Source organism: Bidens hawaiensis, unplaced genomic scaffold (genome assembly GCF_021521415.1).
Source record: "Bidens hawaiensis isolate Kalapana, Puna unplaced genomic scaffold, B.hawaiensis_p1.1 tig00063219_1, whole genome shotgun sequence".
Classification (NCBI taxonomy): Eukaryota; Viridiplantae; Streptophyta; class Magnoliopsida; order Asterales; family Asteraceae; genus Bidens; species Bidens hawaiensis.
The window spans coordinates 29304-50731 of record NW_027501302.1 but is presented as its reverse complement, the minus strand read 5'-3'; the positions used below and the strand labels follow the sequence as shown (position 1 = coordinate 50731).

The window sequence follows — 21428 nt, the reverse complement described above, 5'->3', positions numbered from 1 at the left end:
TAGCCTACGGCCCAAACCTTCACTTATCTTTTAATGCTAATTGAGCTAAAATTCATTGGCAAATTTAATTTGTTAATTGTATATATAATAATATTTTGTTTTTTTATCAGTTTTTGGTTTGTTATGTTTTAGTTTCCACGTCAGCAGGCCCAAAAAGAGAGTGTGTGTACATTATAGTATTGACCAATAAGCTACTTTTGGCCCCCTTTTGTTCCTCATAAACTATATTTTACAAATATTAATATTTGGTAATGGTTAAATTCTTGAGTTTGGTGTAAACGAGTTGAGTTAGGTCCGAGCTTGAATCCAGTTACATTTGAAGTATTTTTTGAAACTCGAGTTCGGCTCATGAGTCAGTTTTTCAAGCTCGTAGTTAGCTCGTTTATTATTTAGTATTTAATTTATACATTTGTTTATTATATTTATATGTTATGAGGAAAATCTTAAACGAGCTTAAGTTCGGCTATGTTATATGAAGTCAAGGCATAGAAGTCTAAAAATGCAAAGTTTAAAAATACATAAAGCTCGATAACTAAACGAGTTTTATCTAATTCTTGGGTTCGGCTCATAATTCAAGTATATTAACACATTACTAAAAGTTATACTCGCTCCGTTTCGGTTAAAGTGTCTTAGTTTGAAAAACACAAAGTTTAAGATAGATTAAATTGTTGTTTTTTTTTTTGCTTACCAAATGACAATAATGCCCATGGAAATTGGGTCCATAAATATTGTTTATTAATGTTAGTTGTGTGTGTTTAATGGTAAACTTGGAAATTAGCTAATAAATTTTGAAAATATACATTTGTAATGGGACAAATAAAAAAAGAAATGTAGACGCTTTTAATGGGACGGATGGGGTAAATAATTTAAATTTAACATAGGCACAATATAGTGTTAATGAATCATTTTTTATTTTTTATTTTTACATTTTAATAGTTACTTTACCACTAAATTCAAAACGATTACGATAAGGTGTCAGGCAAACAGACAACAAGTTATGCCGCAACCCTCTTTTAAATAGCAAAGTCAATCATACTAAAAACAACGCTTTAGAACCTATAAGTCGAAGATTTACCATGCACAACACGTTAAACCGTATACATGGAATCATTTAGAATTAACATTTTCAAGGAGAAAAGGTGATTTAAGGCATATTAACTTTAATCATGTAATTGGTTGATCCTAAAAACAATGAGCAAGTGAGACCCACAAGGCCACACCTATGACCAAACGTCAAGTGAGAGAGACCCACAACCTATTGAACACATCATGAATGATTGAATTCAACAAACAATAATCCAAAAATATATTTCCATTTGTATACATATTTTCATAATCTTTAATTATAAATATAAATTTAATAGTAACATTTATAGTCTTTTATTTATATTTTCTAACCTAAACACATTTACAATTTAATTCATGGAAAGTTAAAAAAGTGAGATGAAGCATACAACGTATATAAGATTTATAAACTGAACTACTGAAGTTTTGTTGTTTTGATTGTTCTTGAGGCCGTCAACAAAGACCGCGGCGGCCATGTTAAAAAGTCTAAAGGCAAACGTAAATGAAAAGATCCTCGAGTTTGTTAGACATTATTCGAAGATCTATTGATATAACTCAAAATATCATTCTTAGAAGATCTGCAATTTTACTTAATTTTTTATTTGGTTTAAATTTTTTTATTCAGGTTGAACCAAACTCAATTTTTTTGAAACCGAAAACCAAATTACCATGTCGGTTAAGTTCCATCCGGTTTTACAAACAATGTTCGGGCTTCTCCCATTTAGTTCATACTTATATTACCGACTTACTCTATGATATTCGTATAATCTTACATGCATGTCACACGGATGCAATCGAAACTTTTGATTATTAACTTGTCTGGAAGCTTAACAATCGGTATCTTTAATTCTTAAATAAGTGTGAAATTAATTTGCACTTCCCATTTAAAAAGCATGTATCACTTTTAATAATCCACGGTGATAACAAACATTTCAATAACTTATCTTTGGTCTAATTGTATGCTGCTTACTTATCCAATTGTAAAGTGGTATGTTTAAATCTTTGCGAGTGTAAGGATAAAAACAAATAAAACGTTTATTTTATATAAAAAGTTTCGGATATATAAATTATCAATATGTACTTACTTCAAAGGTATTTTAGTGTTGCCACGTAAGCCAAGAATGGTCTGGTGAAGTTGGTTATATAGTGGAGTGAAATTGTCAAATTTATTCGTTAAATATATTTTATTTTCATGGTGGAACACACCTAGAACAAGTAGTTATAACGAATTCAAATGTTTTATTAAAGATCGTATGGTACTATACTAGCTCAATAATATTTCTCCAACTATGTAAACTAAGGCTATTAAGTGTGTTTCGAGATTTTCTTAGCTGCCTAGTCAAACATCACATAATATCCATACAAATCCTTTAAAGTAATAGAAAACCTCAAGTTTTAACGAACGTGAGAGGGGGGGGGGGGGGGCTTTAAAACCCAAGTTAAAACCACTATATCATCAGCGCCACGTATATACATTTACTTACTTGCATTCAAAAGTATGTGATGACCTAACCGAAAAAGCATTTATTATTAAATCATTTTTATATATAAAAAGATCAGTGAATATTTTGATTGGAGACAACCTTGCCCCATCAAATTTGCCCTTGTGGGTGTCACTGGGTGGCACACTAGAGGGGCGGTGCCCCTCTATGTCTTTTATGTAATGGTTAGGCGTCATTTTTTGTAGATGTGGCGAATACATGGGCTTTGACACCTTACGTGTGGTGCTCAATGACTCATAACACATTAACACTAAGCCTCATAGGGTAATTTAGTTAAAGCTCCATCACATTCTAAGTTACCCCTTTAATATTAATCGAACACAAATAGTCTCATAACATTTCTCTATTTGTGTTATCCTTGTTAGTAGATATATTTTTAACAAATTTATTTTATTATTATCCTAAACGATTAATAATTATTCAAAGGGGTTGTGGGGCCTAGTTATGATACTAAAGAGGGTTGGAATTTGAGGTAATAATGATTAAGGGGTGGGTAAAATAGTAATCATGAGTCATGATGACCATCATTATGTTGAGTGCAATCTCTCTTTTCACGTGTGCAGTCAAACTCATTTTCCTTTTTTTTGACGGCCCGCTAAGTAACGCCGGGTACCCTGTACGCGGCCCTCATTGGCTAAAGGTAGTCCGAGCCGACCACTAGTTCGGACGGACGGAGCCCCTAGCGGTCCACCTGTTGAGGGATTCACCGGATAAAACACGACCCCCACGCCCGCCAAACGGCACGACAGCGAGGAGCCGGTAAAACCGGATGAGATCAGGACTCGAACCCTGGCAAGCCAGGGTCATCCCTCATATCTCCTATATAAGTTGGTGGTAGTGAGGTTTGATCCCCCTACCTCTCACTTGTAAAGTGAGTGATCTAACATTGAGCCAATACCAACTTATCAAACTCATTTTCCTTAGTTTCACATTTCTCAAATTCACATATTCACGCGTACTTTAAAATTGGTTTAAAACAATTAAAAACAAATTTTACTAAAAAGAGACATACATGATAGATATATAGGAGAGCTAAGCAAAGTTTGAAATTTATTGATCGTTCACCCATTATTCATATGTTGCTTGGTTTGTATTATATGTTAATAAAATTTACATAAAAAAAAGTTCGTGTGTTTGTCTGAAAACCGATAACATGTTGTGTTATGCTCAGGGTCTATAAGTCGATCACGTTCGGATTGATCAAAACAATAAAACATGTTGTGTTATGCTCAGGGTCGTATCCAAGAATCACTTAAAATTTTGAGACATGAGACGAGTAAAAAAACGGGCCCCTAAAATTATGTTCTTAATTATATGATCATTTGACAATTTTACCATTAGGATTGACTTTCAAAAGCTCAAAATAGACTAAAACAAAAAAATAATAATAAACAAGTTACTAAAATAACTCATACAAAACACATATTAAGTTTTCCGTTATAAAAAAATAGACTCGTGACTTGGGGAATTGAACCTGTGAGATTGATTCAAACATTTTTTCCATTCATTTTATATGAGGTTATTTTTAAAACAAAATCATATTTAAAATATAAATATATACTTTTTAATAATAACGGCCCTCTCGAGAGAGTGAATGCTACACAGGTTTAGCTCATTTAACTAAATAGGTTGACATGTCAACCATTATAATTAAAGATTTTTATCTATCAACTCGTTTAACACATTTACAACTACATTACATCTCATTCAGAACACTTTCAATTCATCATTTTGATTTCTTATGAGATAAATGAACTAAACATATCATGTTTGGATTATGCATATTTAAGTTTGTCTAAATTAATGTTGTGGCGTTATACATTATTTAATGATGGAAAACAACTACAACTACCCATTAACTTTTTTAAAAACTTATATTTTCTAACATGTTGTGTTTAAATCGAAATAAAAGGTAAACGTGCAAAAGTTGTGTTGCTAGCTCTTTTTCAATAGCAAAACCTAAATCATTTGAAAATTATATTTGTTGATATTGGGTCATAACATTACTATTTATGAGCCGTTGGGCACGATTAAGTAGCTCCAAAACTATACGTGCTGATAGTATATATATGTAATATCGTGTTTGATCACTTTACATTAAACAACTTTTAACTCAAACTGACCCACCGTTGGACATTTTGAAAAGGCATTGATAAGCTCATCAACCAAAATTCAACAATATTTATATTGGTAACATATTAAAACTATATTTGTAATTAAATTTACCGTACGTTTTTGTTAGAATAACACTATTTATCATATAGTCTTTTAATGTGATTTCTATTGAAAAATGTAAAAAAAGTGAATTACTTTTTGAATCTTTTTCTCAACTTGACATTTCCATCTTGAACATGCATTATTGCTTCCCACTTGAGCTTCATCATTCTTTCCCTTACTCTCAAGAATTTGCCTTCCTACTCTTTCTCAAGAATAGCGGTATGAAACGTCTCGGGTTGACACATTGAAATTAACGTACTCGTATGTGATGAGGAACTGATCTAAAAGTTAGCAAACACTATATGAATATGCTTCATAAGAGAAAACATATAAGAAAGTACTCAAACTTAAAAAGAATATAACCCAGACTACGAGTGGAATTACAAGGCCCGTAACTCAAGCTATGAGTGAAATTACGAGGTCCAACTGTCAGACTCGAAATCCACCATTTTCTTGTGGTCATTCATAATTTAAGTTATTATTCAATGTATAAATTTCATTTTCGTTTGTAATTTAGAAAACCCTGCTCCATTATAATAGTTTTCATACTAAAAAAATTCAATTAACAATTTTATTCTTGAGAATTACTTTCTCTGTATTATTTTTTTCGGTTCCGCTTTGCATCAATATGTGACTTAGATACTTACTCGCATAAAAAATATCTACAAACAATACACGATCAAATAAGTTGACAAGTAAAACGAGATTGCGGGTTGATGAAGTTGTAAACGAGTTAATCAATCGTAAAAGTGGGTTGAAATACAACTGTTAACGTACCATATAAAAGTTAAATAGCTTTAAGTTCTAATTTTAAGCAAGTTAGTTGGTCACTACGTTTATTTACAACTTACAACCTAAAAATCTTAAATGATCTGATTATTAACTTGGTTAGATGGGTTGGCCCATTTTTTGTACGAACTTATTCAAATAAAACTCATTATTAACTTGGTTACATGGGCCCTAATTACTTCATTTATACATATTTTGCCACTCCTATAATAAGTAAAAAAAAGTTGTTAAAAAGGGATAATAAATAAAAATTGATATCATTTTTTTAATAACTAGATGGAAATGTTTGTAAACATTTTCTCAATTTGAATTAATTCCGACCAATAAGTGAATGATTACATTGGGGAAGGTTCATGTACATTTTGATCTTAACATGAGTATGTAGAAAATAATGCTAATTAATTTAAAAATGCGAACGTAAGAAACATTACCAACTACAATACCAATCTACATAAACAATGACTTATAGTAACAAAGAAAAGAACCTAAAAACTACAACAAAAGAATCAAAATCAAGAACAAATTATAATAACAACATATACCAGCAAATACTTATAACAGCAAAAGAAAACATCTAATAATAACAACAAAATATAAATAAGCAAATAATTATAACGTCTCATAATCGAAAATGAGCAAATACGAACAAAAATAGCAGCAAACACCTATAAAAATAAACCTAATTATAACAACAAATTTGTTCTCACCATTTTCATGTTAAGAATAAAATGTATTTGATCATGTTTTTATTAAAATTCAATAACCTTTTAAAATATTACAATTTTATTTAAGTTGGAGACTGAATTTATTTTTAATTTTGTAACTATCCCAAAGCTATTTTTCTAACTATCCTAAAGTATTAATTTATTTTTACACGAGTTTCTTAAATATTTATTTTATAATTCTTATCTTGCATGCAATATATGTATTTGGGTCAAAGTACACGAACATGGGCCAGTTGGCCCATCCATCTAAATTATTATTTATTATAGTAAATCATTTAGCTTTTCTAACATATGAAAAATAGAATGAAACAAAGTTTAAACATTACATGATAACAAAGAATATAACAAAGTATAATGTTTATGATTTTGAATCAAATACAAATGAAATTAACATGTTAATTGTGAGAACCAAGTAGAGTAATTACATCATAAAATAATTATGTAATTACTCTATGATATAATTGCATAACTATACTTATATATATGATTACTCTACTTGATTATCACAATTAACACGTTAGTTTCATTTGTACGTTAACTTTCCCCTAAACATATCTTTTTTACTTAAAATTGCCATAATAAACTAACTATTTATACAAGGTTTTATAATTATAAGAATCCATAAAGAACTAAACATAAGTAAAATTTTATTTAAAAAAAAAAATAATATATTAAAAAAGTAATAAAATGCTCAAATACTTAACATTTTAAACATTCTACAAATGTATTCAAATATTCAAAACTTAAATTTAGATGTAGATTATAATAAAACAATTTGTGTGACTCAACAATCACCAACCTAAAAAATTGATCATGACAATCCCACCTTATTCCTAACCTCATCCTAAAACATTATTATCGTACATTCAAAACTTGCCAAACCCCTATACATTTATGTCCATATTCTTGCATGTTTCTTTCATACTATCATTACCATAAAAAAATGGAACACACCACAAAAGATTTAACAAAGGATGATGAGGAAATCATTTTCCGAAGCCGTTATCCGGCTGTTCCTATTCCCGACAACCTCACATTGCCAGAGTTTGTGCTTAAGGACGCGGAACTGTATGCCAACAATGTGGCATTTGTGGACGCGGTCACCAAAAGGTCGTGTACTCATGGTGAAGTTGCTAGGGACGTTAAAAGATTTTCTAAGGCGTTTAGGTCACTTGGACTTAGAACTGGTCACGTTGTGGTTGTCATACTCCCTAATGTCATTATGGAATTGTGGCTTTAGGCATTATGGCAGCCGGTGGGGTCTTTTCTGGCGCGAATCCATCTAGTCATTCGTCTGAGATCAAAAAACAAGTTGATTTAGCTGAAGCCAAACTTATTGTAACCGATGAACACACTTACGATAAGGTAATATAAAAAACAAGTTCATTGTCTCATCAGTTTGGTTTATAGATTTTTCAGTCGAAATCGAAAACCAATCTGGACCGAATTTAATTAATTCAAAAGGGAACCAAAACCGAATAACTTTTTTCTTATTTCTTTTTAAAAATATTTTAAACTATTTTTAAAAAGTCGGCAAACGTAATGAATTTAGGTATATATAATCTTGTTAATTGTAAAGTAATAGATTATTATACATTTGATAAAAAAAATATTGGAGTTACATATTTATTAAATTCTTATAAATTACTTAACATAAAATATAAAAAAAATTAGGAATTCGGTTTGGTTCGGGTTTTCGGTTTTTTTTACATGCAAAATCAAAACCGAACTGATAGTGCGGTTTTTACAAAAACAGAAAACCAAACCGTCGGTTTTTGTTTCGGTTCGGTTTTTTCGGTTTCGGGTCGGTTTTTCTGGTTTCTTGCACACCCCTAATTATATATTATTTGGTTTAAATTTTTTTATCTAGTTCAAACCAAATTCAAATTTTATGAAACCGAAAACCAAATTAATATTTCGGTCTCGGTTACATTCGTTTTTCATTTTAATCAGTTTCAACCCGAATAATAAACACCATCTCTCCTGTAACAGGTAAAGGAGCTAGAACTCCCTGTGATCCTCGTCGGCGAAGAGCGCGTCGAGGGAACAATCTTCTGGACCGAACTCCTCGACGCGGCCGAGCGCGCTAGCGACGCCGGGATCGAACCCGCCATAAGCCAAAACGACCTTTGTGCCCTCCCATTCTCATCAGGCACAACAGGACTATCCAAAGGTGTCATGTTAACACATAGGAACATAGTTGCCAACTTATGCTCAACACTCTTTAGTGTCAACCCTGAGTTTATAGGCAAAGTAACAATTCTAGGGCTAATTCCGTACTTTCACATCTACGGGCTCGCGGGTATCTTATGTGCAACGTTGCGAAACAAAGGGAAAGTTGTCGTGATCGGCCGGTATGATTTATCGACCGTTTTGAGAGCGTTGATTGAACATGAAGTGCATTTTGCGCCTATCCTGCCACCGATATTGCTCGGGTTGGTTAAGCATCCGATTGAAGAGGATCTTGCTAAGTTGCAACTTAGATCGATCATGACTGCGGACGAGCCACTTGCGCCCGAGATTTACGAGGAGTTTCGGAGGAAGTTTCCGCAAATTGAAATTCAAGAGGTGAGATTATTATCGGTAAATGAGCAGAATGTCTATTTTGCTGGTCAATGTTGATAAAACGTCCATTTTAGTTATTTAACCAACCAACTTTCATAATGTCTAAATGTCCATACTAGAAAAACGAGCCTACCTTTTTGGGTTATTGAGCCCGAGCTCAAGCCAAATGTATTTTTAAGTTTTACTTCTTTTATATTTCTCTGTGTTAATTTCATGCTACACGGCCGAGCTTAAGACGAGTATTGGGTTGTTTAAAGTTCTACGCAAGCTCGGCCCAAGTGTAGGCTTGTTTTAGTTTTTTTCTAAAAAAATATAAAAACCATTAAGAACGTATATAAATTAATTATAAAAATAAAATAATAAACGAGTCGAGTCCGAGCTAAAAAACCATGAGCCAAGCTCAAGCTTTAGAACAAGAGCTCAACGAGTTGAGCTCAAGCTCTTGTAAGTCAAAACGAGCCGAGATCGAGCCTAATCGACTTGGGCTCGACTCGTTTGCACCCCTACCTAAAACTCATCGACCTGGTTGCTTTTTAATCATTACTTGACTAGATTTTTAACTAACCAGATTTTGAGACTTGTTTAAAAAATCTATGTCGAAAGCCAAAATTTCGTAGGACGCCTAAATAATCCCATCGGCTCCGGCGATTTAAAAAATAAAACTAGCAACCCAACAGTTTTACAACATGTGTCAAAATCTGGTTGCTTAAAAACCCCTTCAAGTAATGATTAAAAAATGATCAGGTCAATAAATTTTAGGATTAACATTCTGATAATTAGTTGGTCAGATAGACTTTTTTTTTGACAACTACCGATCAAATAAACATTTTGTTCATTATCCCAATTTTTTAGTTTACTTTTGCAATCAAATGTAAATATCCAATTAACAATTGTGATAGGAAAATATACTTTTAAAATGATTTGATTATTAATATTGATATAATATTATGAATTGTGTAATTGTTTGAATTAATATTTATAGGCTTATGGGATGACTGAACATAGTTGCATAACTTTAACACATGGTCATCATATTGCTAAAAAAAGATCTGTTGGTTACATATTACCCAATTTGGAAGTGAAGTGTATTGATCCTGATACTGGTCATTCTTTGCCTGCTAATACACATGGGGAAGTATGTGTTAGGAGTCAATGTGTGATGAAAGGTAATAACTAAATGATTATTGTATTTATGCGTGTTATCGGTTTGGTTTTCTGTTATCGCATGATTTGGATAATATTCGATAGTAAAACCGGATAAGAATTCGATTCGGTTTACAATTGGTGACTTCGATTTTATTTACTATATTTGTTTAAAGTTTTTAAAATATTTAAAATGTTTTACTATATTATTTGTTATTGAATTGAGTTATTTAGTTTTATTGGGTACTTCAACTTAAATAACTATTATTTGTTATTCAGTTTTATTGGGTTATTTGGTATGGTTTAGTTTTCGGTTTAATCAGATTTAAATCAAATAATTAGGGTTGTCTCTGAGAATGAGAATGCTAGAGACCTGAAGGGCCATGTGCGGGTAAAAAACGGGCCCCTGAATATACAATTATTTGGGTTGAAATATGAATATGTTTAATTATTTAAAAAATGTGAAAAAAGGCTTTTGTTTTATAACTTTTAGTTGGGTTTTGAATTTAGTTATGCCATTTATTTAAAAGTTCTGTTTATATAAATTATATAAAGGAATCTTAATAAAGAGAAATTACATCAATATACTAATAAAAAAGAAGGATAAATACAAGGCATGAAGGTTTCAAACTTGAGATCTTTAACTTAAAAACAATGAAGCCTACCGACGAAGCCAAATAACAAATTTGGTTTTCATTTATTGTTTGTCATATATATATATATATGATCTAGAAGTTAATTTTTTATTTTGGGCATTTGAAACTTTTGGGCCTTGTGTGGTGACACGACCTGCACAGCTCATGGGATGGCCCTGCGAATAATGAACGTCCTTAATTGTATCGGAATCAATGAAGATATATTATGTTTTGATTCATTTTTTGTTGTGACGATTGGACAAGGTTACTACAAGAACGAAGTTGAAACGGCTCAGACGATTGACGAACATGGGTGGCTTCACACGGGCGACATTGGGTACATTGATGATGAAGGTGAAGTGTTCATCGTCGATCGTTTGAAAGAGTTGATCAAGTACAAAGGATTTCAAGTACGATTTTTTATACAACTTAGATATTATTATTCAAATTAAATTATGTCACAAACTGGTTTAATTTGTTTGACACGTTAAAAGGTTGCACCGGCTGAATTGGAAGGAATACTTTTAGGACATCCTTCTGTGGAAGATGCTGCAGTCGTAGGGTAACTAACTTATTTTCAAAATAGTTCGTTGTGACCCGAACATAATTTGATCATAATTTGTTTTGACTCGAGCCCAATTTGACATGAACCATTTTGTCACGTTATCATTATAAGGGTGTTCAAAGTTAGATATCCGGACTTTAAAATATCAGGTCCTTTCGGATAGTGGATTTTAATCATTTCACTACCCAAATCCAAAAAATCAAATAGTGAAATATCCGGAAAACTAACCGGAAATTATTATAAAAAATATGGAAAAAATTATTAATATAGAAAAATTTGGAAAAAAGTCGGATTCCGGACTTTCGGATAGTGAAACGAGTATCAGAAAATCTGGAAAAATAATTATTATAAAAAAGTTTTAAGGACTACTTTTAAAAATATTTCGGATACCCGAAAATTATCCGAAATATTCGAAAATTATCTGAAATATCCGAAAAATTATTAGAAATATCCAAAAATTATACGAAATTTATAAATAATATTTATTATTTAATTAAAAATATATCCGAACTATCCGAAAATTTTCACAATCACTATTCGAATCCGAAAATTTGGATATCCGAATTTTCGGATAATTCAGTTTTTAGATATATTGGATACGGATTCAGATTTTTTGTACACCCTAGTTACCAAACCCTACCCAACCGGTCAATAAATCTAATAAACCCCATATGTGTCGGGCTTTAACCAAAATAATTACAAATTATTAAATTTAAAAGCTATTGATTTATGTAGGTTGCCTGATAAAGAGGCAGGTGAAATACCAGGGGCAAATGTGGTAATGAGCAAAGATGCACAAGAGAGTGAAGAAGATATGATGAAGTATGTAGCTGATAATGTAGCACATTACAAGAAGGTAAGGGTGCTTCATTTTGTAGATGAAATACCTAAATCACCCTCAGGCAAGATCATGAGAAGACTCATTAAGCAAAAGATGTTGGAGAAGATTGAGATAGGGAACAATAAGAAGAATAGAATGCTTTTATTTTAACTTTACTTGTTATATCTTCTTTAACTTGTTGAGCCAAAACAAATAATAACTTCCTTACATTTCATCCTTTAATTATTATTATTATTATTATTATTATTATATTGTTATTATGATTGTTAGGGCTGAAAACGAACCAGACGTTCAACAAACAATTCAGCGGGAAGTTCATTTATGTTTGTTCGTTTATTAAATGAACGAACATGAACAAAGACCTCGTTTATTCAATTGTGTTCGTGAACGTTCGGTAATATGTTCATGAACGTTCGTTCATGTTCGTTTGTGTATGTTGTTCATGAATTTTTTTTACATTTATTTATTGTATCTAAACATTTTATATTCTTTAATTTATTACTCCTAAGTCCTAACATAAAATATGAAACCATTTTCTCATATTGTTTTTGCATTGTTCTTATTCCTTTCTCATTATTCACATTGATGAATACATCGAACTCAATCTCTAGGTTTCACTGATTTTATTTGTGTTCGTGAACCGTTCATGAACACATTCATTTTCTTAATGAACGAATGCGAACATAAAATCTCGTTTGGTATGTGTTCGTAGTTTATGAGCACATTATATCCTTAACAAACAAACAAACACGGACAATGTCTTGTTCGTGCTCGTTCGTTTTATTTACAACCTTAATGATTGTTAAGAAAGTAATGGAAATATACTTCGTCCACCTAATTTTGTAAATTTAAATTAATAATACAAATTTTCAACTACAAATATAAAAAAATGTAAAAGAAAGGGGATATACCAAGGGTAGTTAGTGTCAATGAACATAAATTTATGGCTAATGAAATACCCAAACTACCCTCCGACACGTTCATGAGAACTTGAGATGTTTCATTAAACTAATCATGAGAACTTGAGATGTTTCATTTATGGTGAAGAAACACTAACCTGACCCCGGGCAGATTACTGGTAACCTGGGGGTTGGATAGCTGTTTCCCACGAGGGGTTAGACCCTTGGAAGATGGTTCTTCTGATAACCTGCAAAACAGACACCGTGAGCTCGTCACTGAGAAGGGGGGGGGGGGTTCCTCCTTGTGACCACCCTCCGGCGTGAGAATCAGACTAGATTGCTCTTTAAATATAAAAGTATATTAAGAGATTGCTAGAGCAGATATCAGGTATAATATGATAATGTAGTAAGATATGTTGTTGGATCATACCAGATGAGATCAGATGGTCATACCATTTGGGGTATTTATAGCCGAAGGTAGGTTTCCAAGGAGGTATGGCCGGCTGCAACAGTGTTCCTGTTCATCAACAGTAGCCTACGCACGTGCCCTGCTGGTAGTTGGTGGGTAGGCAGCGGCTGATAGCGACCAGGCCTGCTGTATACTATTCCCTTTCCACCAACTGCCGGCTACGCACGTGGTATGACAGTAGTTGGTGAGTAGGCAGCGGCTAATAGTGATACAGTACAGGAGCATGCTGCTCGCCATACTGTATCAGTGAGCTGTCGTATCCCTGATCAGATCTTTCGCCCATACCTCGTCAGGTACAGTGAAAGGTCCTTCAGTATAGACTGGCTTATTTGGGCGGGAGTATTCCCCCTCCCGCCTCTGTGCGGGATTGCTCCCGGCTTTGCTCATTCCTTCAGGTGACACTGAATGATCGAGAGCTAAGTACCTAGTGCGTGTAGCCATGCTGCGCGGGTGGCCTTCCCTCATGGCTTGTATCCGAGGCTGCGGGAACAGGCGGAGTCCTTCACCATGGGAGGCATTTCCTGCGGGACCAGCTTGCATACTGCGCGTAAGGACGTCACTTCTCTGAGCATGGTTGGTCCTGCGGATCCAGTTGGTCTCTGCGCAGACGTTCCTGTTTAAGGTGAGTCTTGCGGGTCCAACTGGGCTCTGCTGGGACCTACCTCTTCAAGTCCCCCCAGTCCAATGTTCTTCTCATGCGTGTTTAATAAAGTGAGGTGAACTTTTGGACTTAAGCAAAGGGTTTTGAAAAGGGTTTTGTAAGGTTTTCCATGGGAAGTCCTTGTCACTTGCAGAAATGCCCGAGTTTCCTGCTTGGTCTTTGGGTATGATGCGGGTAGGTCTGTAACCTCTTCGCAAGTCAGGAGCATTGAGTCCCAGTTGTGTGGATTCTCCATGAGGTTTTGGTAGTTTTGAACATAGTGATCAATTATGTTAAAACCACCAATTCCATCCTGGCGCTTCAAACAACGTAGTTCTCAACGTTCCCGCTATGCGGGGATGTTATTTCCGTTTCCGCAAGCATTGCCCAGAAGATCCTGCCTGGTTTCAACTCCCAGCGGAGCGCTAGGTATGTGAAGGGTTTTGCCTTAACACTGTACCAGCGCTCGTCTTATGGTTACTTTACTTCCAAGGTATTCCTAGCGTCAATTCCCTGCAGGTGCTAGGTACGTGAAGGGTTTTGCCTTTACACTGTATCCGCGCCTGTCTTATAGTTATTTGGTTGCCGAGGAATATTTGGCTTCAATTCCCTGCGGGTGCTAGGTACGTGAAGGGTTTTGCCTTTACACTGTACCCGCATCCGTCTAACGGTTACTTGTTCGCCAAGGTTTACTTGGCTTCAATTCCCTGCGGGTGCTAGGTATGTGAAGGGTTTTGCCTTTACAGTGTACCCGCATCCGTCTAACGGTTACTTGTTTGCCAAGGTTTACTTGGCTTCAATTCCCTGCGGGTGCTAGGTATGTGAAGGGTTTTGCCTTTACACTGTACCCGCATCCGTCTAACGGTTACTTGTTTGCCAAGGGGTAAGGGGTATTTTCCCGCTTACTTTTTTAATATTTTTTAAATTTTGAATTTTGAAATTCGAAGAGTTGGTGGAAAGATAAGAACAGTCCAAACCTCTGAAACGTCGTGCGACGGTTTCTTCTGACTGTCAGGACGTGCAGGAAGTTATGGTGACGTGACAGAACATGGTCATTCCAGTCGCTTTTTCAGGCGCGTGGGCACGATTTTTCGGGCGCGTGGCCGCGAAATTACTGGCACACGTCCTTTCAACAGCTGTTGCCAGCCTGCTTTTTGCCACGTGTCATAGTTTCGTTGCACCTTTGATTTCTCTCTCCTCCGCATTAAATTCACCGCATTAATTGCGATTACTATATAAAGGGGAAGAGGGTTATTTGCAATTCACACTTTCACCTTTCTTCTTCTTCTTCTTAGTGATTTCCGGCAAATACTCCCCTTTTTCAGGCAAGCATTTTCCCGAAATCACTTCTCTTTCTGCAAAAATGTCTTCTCATGATGCCGACGATCAGAAGACTGCTGGCGAGTGCCAGTGTTCTCTTCCTGTCGATCTGTACCAGTATATCGTCAGGAAGTTCATGCTCGAGTCTCTCGAGCCTGAGTTTCCTGAACCCCACCATACTGTGTACGATGCCCCTAGTGGCAAGATCGGGGTTTATGCTGCATTCTTTGTCTACGGGAACCTTAGGTTCCCGTTGACAAAGTTTGTGTACCGTGTCCTTGAGAGGCACGGCGTTCATTTGACCGAGCTGCACCCCATGGCGATCGCCAAGATTCGTCATTTTGAGTGGGTGTGCCGGATTCTGGGCATCGAGCCCCATGTGGACCGCCTGATGACCTTCTACACTTGGAGGTGCATCCAGGGGTGGTACAGTCTTACAACCCGGATTAAGGGTTTAAAGATTTGTACCACCGAGCGGAGTCTTCGCTCGTGGAGAAGAGAGTTCTTCTTCATATCCGCTCGCGCCATTCCCATTGCCATGAAGTTCAAGAACGGCCAGGCACTTCAGAGCCTTCACGCCCTCAACTACGAGGAGGCGGAATGGTTCTCGAAGATATCCCGGGTCCAATCCCCGGTTTTCCGTTTTCCGGAGTCAGCGATGGTAATGCTGGGGATGAGCCGAGTGTGGAAGGCGGCGAATGCGCAGAAGGTTCCGATTGTCCTTGAATATGGTTCGAACTCTGTCCCTTATGGTATGTCTTGTTTCTTTTTGTTGATTTTGACTTTTTTCTAACTTTCCTGTTTATTTCAGAGGGGAACGACCTACAGTCGCTCCTGAATCCGCGGGAGGAAGATGGTCCCGCACGGATGGGTACTCGTGCTCTGGACGAGAACGAGTTGCCCATCCTAGAGCAAACTGCGAGTCGGTTCGTGGAGGTTTACCCGCCGGGTCAAGAGATCCTGAGCCACCGACGGCCTGGTAAGCCTATCTTCTACCCTGAACCCCTCAATGCTGTGCCTGCTGCTGGAGTTCTTGACATTTCTTCTTCTGAGGAATCCGCAGAAGGTCCTCCGTTGGTGCGGAAGAAAAAGACTGCTGCCGGCGTGAAGGGGAAGGAGAAGGCCACAGCTGATCCAGTGGTTCTATCTGACACGGAGTCAGATAGTGAAGAGGTGGCGGGGAAGCCCGGTGGTGAGAAGACCACTGCTCCGGAGGCTACGACCGTTACCTCCGGAGAACCAACGAAGACGACGGTGACCGGTTCCAAGAGGCCGGCTCCATCGGGTTCCTCCCCGCCCGTCCGTACGTTCAGGGTCAAGAAAACCCGTAAGTATAATCATAATGCCTTTGTAGATTTGTCAATAATTTTCTTTTTAACACTTTCTTCTTTGTGCAGGCGTGGATGTTGACGCAATCCTGGGTGAAACGCAGGGGAGTACTTCCTCGTCAATGATGGTAGGCTCGGTCAGCCTTCCTGAGGCGTCGACCCAGTCGCCTGCGCTTGCATCCGCTGGTCCAGTTGGTCGCTCCGTCGAACCAACTGTTCCGGCCGAGATGACTTCACCGCCGGCCGTGAGTGCGATTTTTACAGCATCCTTCACGGAACCGGCGGTTACTGCTGCTTTTAAGGAGGCGGCGACCGCGGCGGAGACAACGTCGGCGACCACGGCGGCTGCCACCATGCCCGCGCCACCGGCACCAATGGCCGGGCCATCAGGTACGCGCAGGGCTTCACGCCGATCTTTGCCACCTTCCCGTCTGCCTGACCTGTTGGATGGATTTCCTTTAGGTTCAGGTGATGGGTTTGGCGGCTATCGGCCTGTCATTGACCCTACAGGTGCGTAGGGTTCCTTTCTTTTTCCCTTATGTTTTTCATCATCTTTTCCTTACTGCTTTTGTTTCTTTTGCAGTGTCGGATTCCAATGAAGTGTATGTTCCTCGATGGAACATACGCCGAGGAACAACCCTTCGCACACCCGTGGAGTGCGTGGACTGGGCTCGCCACGCTGCTCCTCCGGGCGCGTTGGGGGAAGCCATGGTTAGCTACCAGGAGGGTAGGCTAACTAATGAGCTTCGGGTTCTCCAGGCCCGGATGCAGCCGCGCGTCGAGCTGCTTTGTCGTGAAAACGACAAGTTGAAAGCAGCTCACGCCAAGGACATATCTGAGGCGCGTGCTCTTCGGGAGGAGAACCAACAGCTGGCGGCAGCTGCCGCCGACAAGGAGAAGGCCTTCAAGGCCCTCGAGGTTGAAGTTCAGGCGCGACTCGAGGCCCGCTCCAAGGCTGCCCAAGCTGTGAATGAACAGCTTCGGTTGGCCAGGGAGACTGCGCGAAACGCAACCGAGAGGGCTGCCAAGGCTGAAGCCGTTGCTGAGCCTTTGCGTGTGGAGAATGAGCAGCTTAAATGCAAATTAAAGGCTCTTCAGCATGCTCATGACGCCTTGGCAATGGAAGATGCCAAGAAGCTGCAAGAGATTCTTGACCAGAGGGGGGTGCTTGACCAAACCGAGCGGAAGCTTAAGGGCGTCGAAGAGGCTGCCGCAAAGGAAGTATTACTTGCCAATCTGAACCAAAGCGAAGCCGAACGCGCCCGTGACGAAGTGCAAGCTACCCTCCAATGGCTACTTCGAGAAGCGTTGCCTCAGGTATGTTTAGATTTATCTTCACGCATTTCTTTTGTAAGAAAAGGTTCTAATACTTGTGTTTTCTTTGTAGGTTGTGCGTCGGGTCTTTTCAGAGACCTCTTACGATGATGCTATGACCGCAGCCCTCAACGCTTCTCATGATGATGGGGAAAAGGCCGGCTTCATGCTTGGTCTAGGGTTTGTTGAGAAAGGCGTCCCGCCTTCCAACTTCCCTTTGTTCAATGTGGATACTGAAGCCATTTATGACCAAGCATTGAACCAATACGCCGCCTTCCCGCATCCAGTGGTGGAGAAGGTGGACGAAGTAGCTGCTGCTGATGATGGGTTAGCTGTCCTCAAAGCGTTCCTCGAACCACCCCGTTCTGACGGAGCGGGTCCAAGTGGTAGCGGCCCTGAGGCTTGATCCTGAAGATCCCTTCCCATTGCTAAGACTTGTATAGTTTTTTATTTTTTCTTTTAGGCGGGTAGTTACCCGGCCATTCTTGTAATATATTCTTGAAATATTAATCTTTTTGCGTATAAGATTGTTATTTCCTTCTTTGGGTTCCTTGCTTTATAAACTTATGACTTGCATACTTAGTTTAAATTAGCAATTTTCCAAGTGTTTAGAATAAGAACCTTTGAACGTGGTTGATAGTGGGTTAAAGTTTCGCTTCCTCCTTCGTGATTGTGCGGGTAGAACCGTCACTTGCACTTGGTAGGATGGCTAAACTTTAACTTTTATCTAACCTGCGTGCTGGTTTTTCTTACTTTTTGAGGATAAGTTAACCTTTGAACGTGGTTGATAATAGGTGTGAAGTTTTGCTTCCTCTTTCGTGATTGTGCGGGTAGAACCGTCACTTGCACTTAGTAGGATGGCAGAACTTTACCCTTATCTGACATGCGTGTAGGTTTTCTTTGCCTTTTGAGGATAAGTTAACCTTTGAACGTGGTTGATAATAGGTGTGAAGTTTTGCTTCCTCTTTCGTGATTGTGCGGGTAGAACCGTCACTTGCACTTAGTAGGATGGCAAAACTTTACCCTTATCTGACCTGCGTGTAGGTTTTTCTTACCTTTTGAGGATAAGTTAACCTTTGAACGTGGTTGATAATAGGTGTGAAGTTTTGCTTCCTCTTTCGTGATTGTGCGGGTAGAACCGTCACTTGCACTTAGTAGGATGGCAAAACTTTACCCTTATCTGACCTGCGTGTAGGTTTTTCTTACCTTTTGAGGATAAGTTAACCTTTGAACGTGGTTGATAATAGGTGTGAAGTTTTGCTTCCTCTTTCGTGATTGTGCGGGTAGAACCGTCACTTGCACTTAGTAGGATGGCAAAACTTTACCCTTATCTGACCTGCGTGTAGGTTTTTCTTTCCTTTATAAGAATTTTGTTCTGAACCGTTCGACGCGCGGTTGTCGATAGGTTAGTGTTCATTTTCCTTTCATGATTCATGCGGATAGACCGGCACTTTCATTTAATGGAATAATTGAACTCCTTCAACTGACCTGCGTGAAAGTTTGCCACGTTATTGGGTTCGTGCGGGTAAGACCGCCTTCCCACGCAATGACTTCACGTAATGTGAATGCCGTCACCAGTGTTGGATAGTTTTAACCGTTCGACGCGCGGTTGTTGATAGGTTATTATTCAGTTTCGTTAATGATTCATGCGGATAGACCGTCACTTTCATTTTTGGGTGCTGAACTTTTTCCCCTTCAACTGACCTGCGTGAAGGTTTGTCACGTTTTTGGGTTCGTGCGGGTAGGACCGCCTTCCCATTCAATGACTTCACGTAATTATGCGGTGAAAACCGGCATATTAGTGTCCAGAAAAGTATTAAATGTAAAATCATCAGCTTCGATATTCTTAAGAGAATCATTTCCATTAGAAGTGGCTCTTGGCCTTTTCTTTACAGATTGGAATTGATTTACATGCAAAATGTGTAAATGAGCTCCCTTCCTTGTTGGGATGGGAGTGCCATCGAGCCGATACGCACCTGGTTCGGGATCTCGTTCTTTACGCAGCATGTAGTCTCGATTTTGAAGCTGGAATTGATTCGTGTTTTCCCCAGCTGGGGTTCTATACGCACCCGCCTGCTCAGCCTTTATTACGCCACGAGGTGCGCGAGCGTCCCATCTCTGACAAATGCTTCGACCATATCTTTTACATCTATGCATTCTTCAGTGTTGTGGCCCTTTGTCTTGTGAAAGTCACAGTATTTGCTCCGATCTGCATTGTGACGATGTCGGATTATTGGCGGTTTTGGCCATGGGAGCCCTTCAGTGGCGAATATCTCAGTGACGCTTTTGGTGAGTGGCGTCCATCTGGAGTTCCGGTGCGACTGTACGTTATCCCTTCCGCCCAACCGATTTTGCAAGCCGGATGAGGTGTCAAAGTTTACCCTTGACTGCCAGATGCCTAGCTTTCGTTTTTTATTTAATCGGGCGGTGAGGACGTTGTCTTCTCTCGTCCTCTGGGTGTAGAGGTTTGTGCTCTGTGGGAGATCTCTACCCAGTTGCTTCTCTGTTTCCGCATAGCGTTTTGCTGCTGTCATGATGCCATCCCATGTGGATGGCATGCCATCTTTACCCGTTAGGGTGCGGATGAGCTCCGGGTCATGTGCGCCCTGGATGAAGGCAGCGCGAACAAGATCTTCACTGATATTGCCCAAACTTAACTTCTTTGAGTTGAAGCGAGTGATGAAGTTTGGCAGAGATTCGTCCTCCTCTCGTATGCATTTGAGGATTGTCCATTGCTCCTCGGTATACTTCCGTTGCTGGCTGAAGTGTTGGCTAAACTTCTGTTGGAAGTCTGCCCAGTCGTAGATGTGGTTGACCGGTAGACGATCGAACCATGCTCTAGCAGCCCCAACCAGCGTCATTTGGAACATGTAACACCACGTGGGTTCCGTCCAATTGCTGACGGTTGCCCCTGCTATGAACCTGTTCAAATGATCGTCTGGATCAGATATACCGTCATATGTGCCTATGTTGGGCATTTGTTTGGCACTCTTTGGGGCGATTGCCTCAGCAATGTCCCTCGCAAATTTGGACGTTCCTGCATTTGCAACGTTTGGTCTGAACGTTTTAGAGAAGTCTCGTGGACTTCCACCTGTGCTTTTTGGTTTGAAGGCTTGTCCAAAATGCCTTTTCGGTTGGGATTCCGTTTCCTTATGCTTCCCTTTTGCCCTATGGCGAGGGTTCGCGTCGGAGTCGGATTCCTCCGAGTCATCCTCCCAGTATTCGAATTCGTCGGCCTGTTGCACGGAACGCAAGCGTTCGTCCAACTCAGCCTGGAATTCCTTTTGTCGTGCCTCCGCCCATGCCTTAACTTCATCGAGAGTTTGGCGGGGGAGTCTTCGTTTCTCAACCTGGGTATCAGTGGATCCCAGTAGGCGATCATTTACTGCACTTGCCCCAGCTTTGGTAAGT

The 21428-nt window shown here is 38.5% G+C and overlaps 1 pseudogene across 1 annotated transcript; it reads left to right on the top strand.

The window, feature by feature from the left end:
- Positions 1 to 7100: 7100 nt before the first annotated feature.
- On the top strand, positions 7101 to 12197 carry LOC143603857 (4-coumarate--CoA ligase-like 1; annotated as a pseudogene). The gene is made up of 6 exons (XR_013148153.1): positions 7101 to 7663; positions 8291 to 8866; positions 9846 to 10029; positions 10906 to 11051; positions 11136 to 11203; positions 11942 to 12197. The product of XR_013148153.1 is annotated as a 4-coumarate--CoA ligase-like 1 (transcript).
- Positions 12198 to 21428: the final 9231 nt, after the last annotated feature.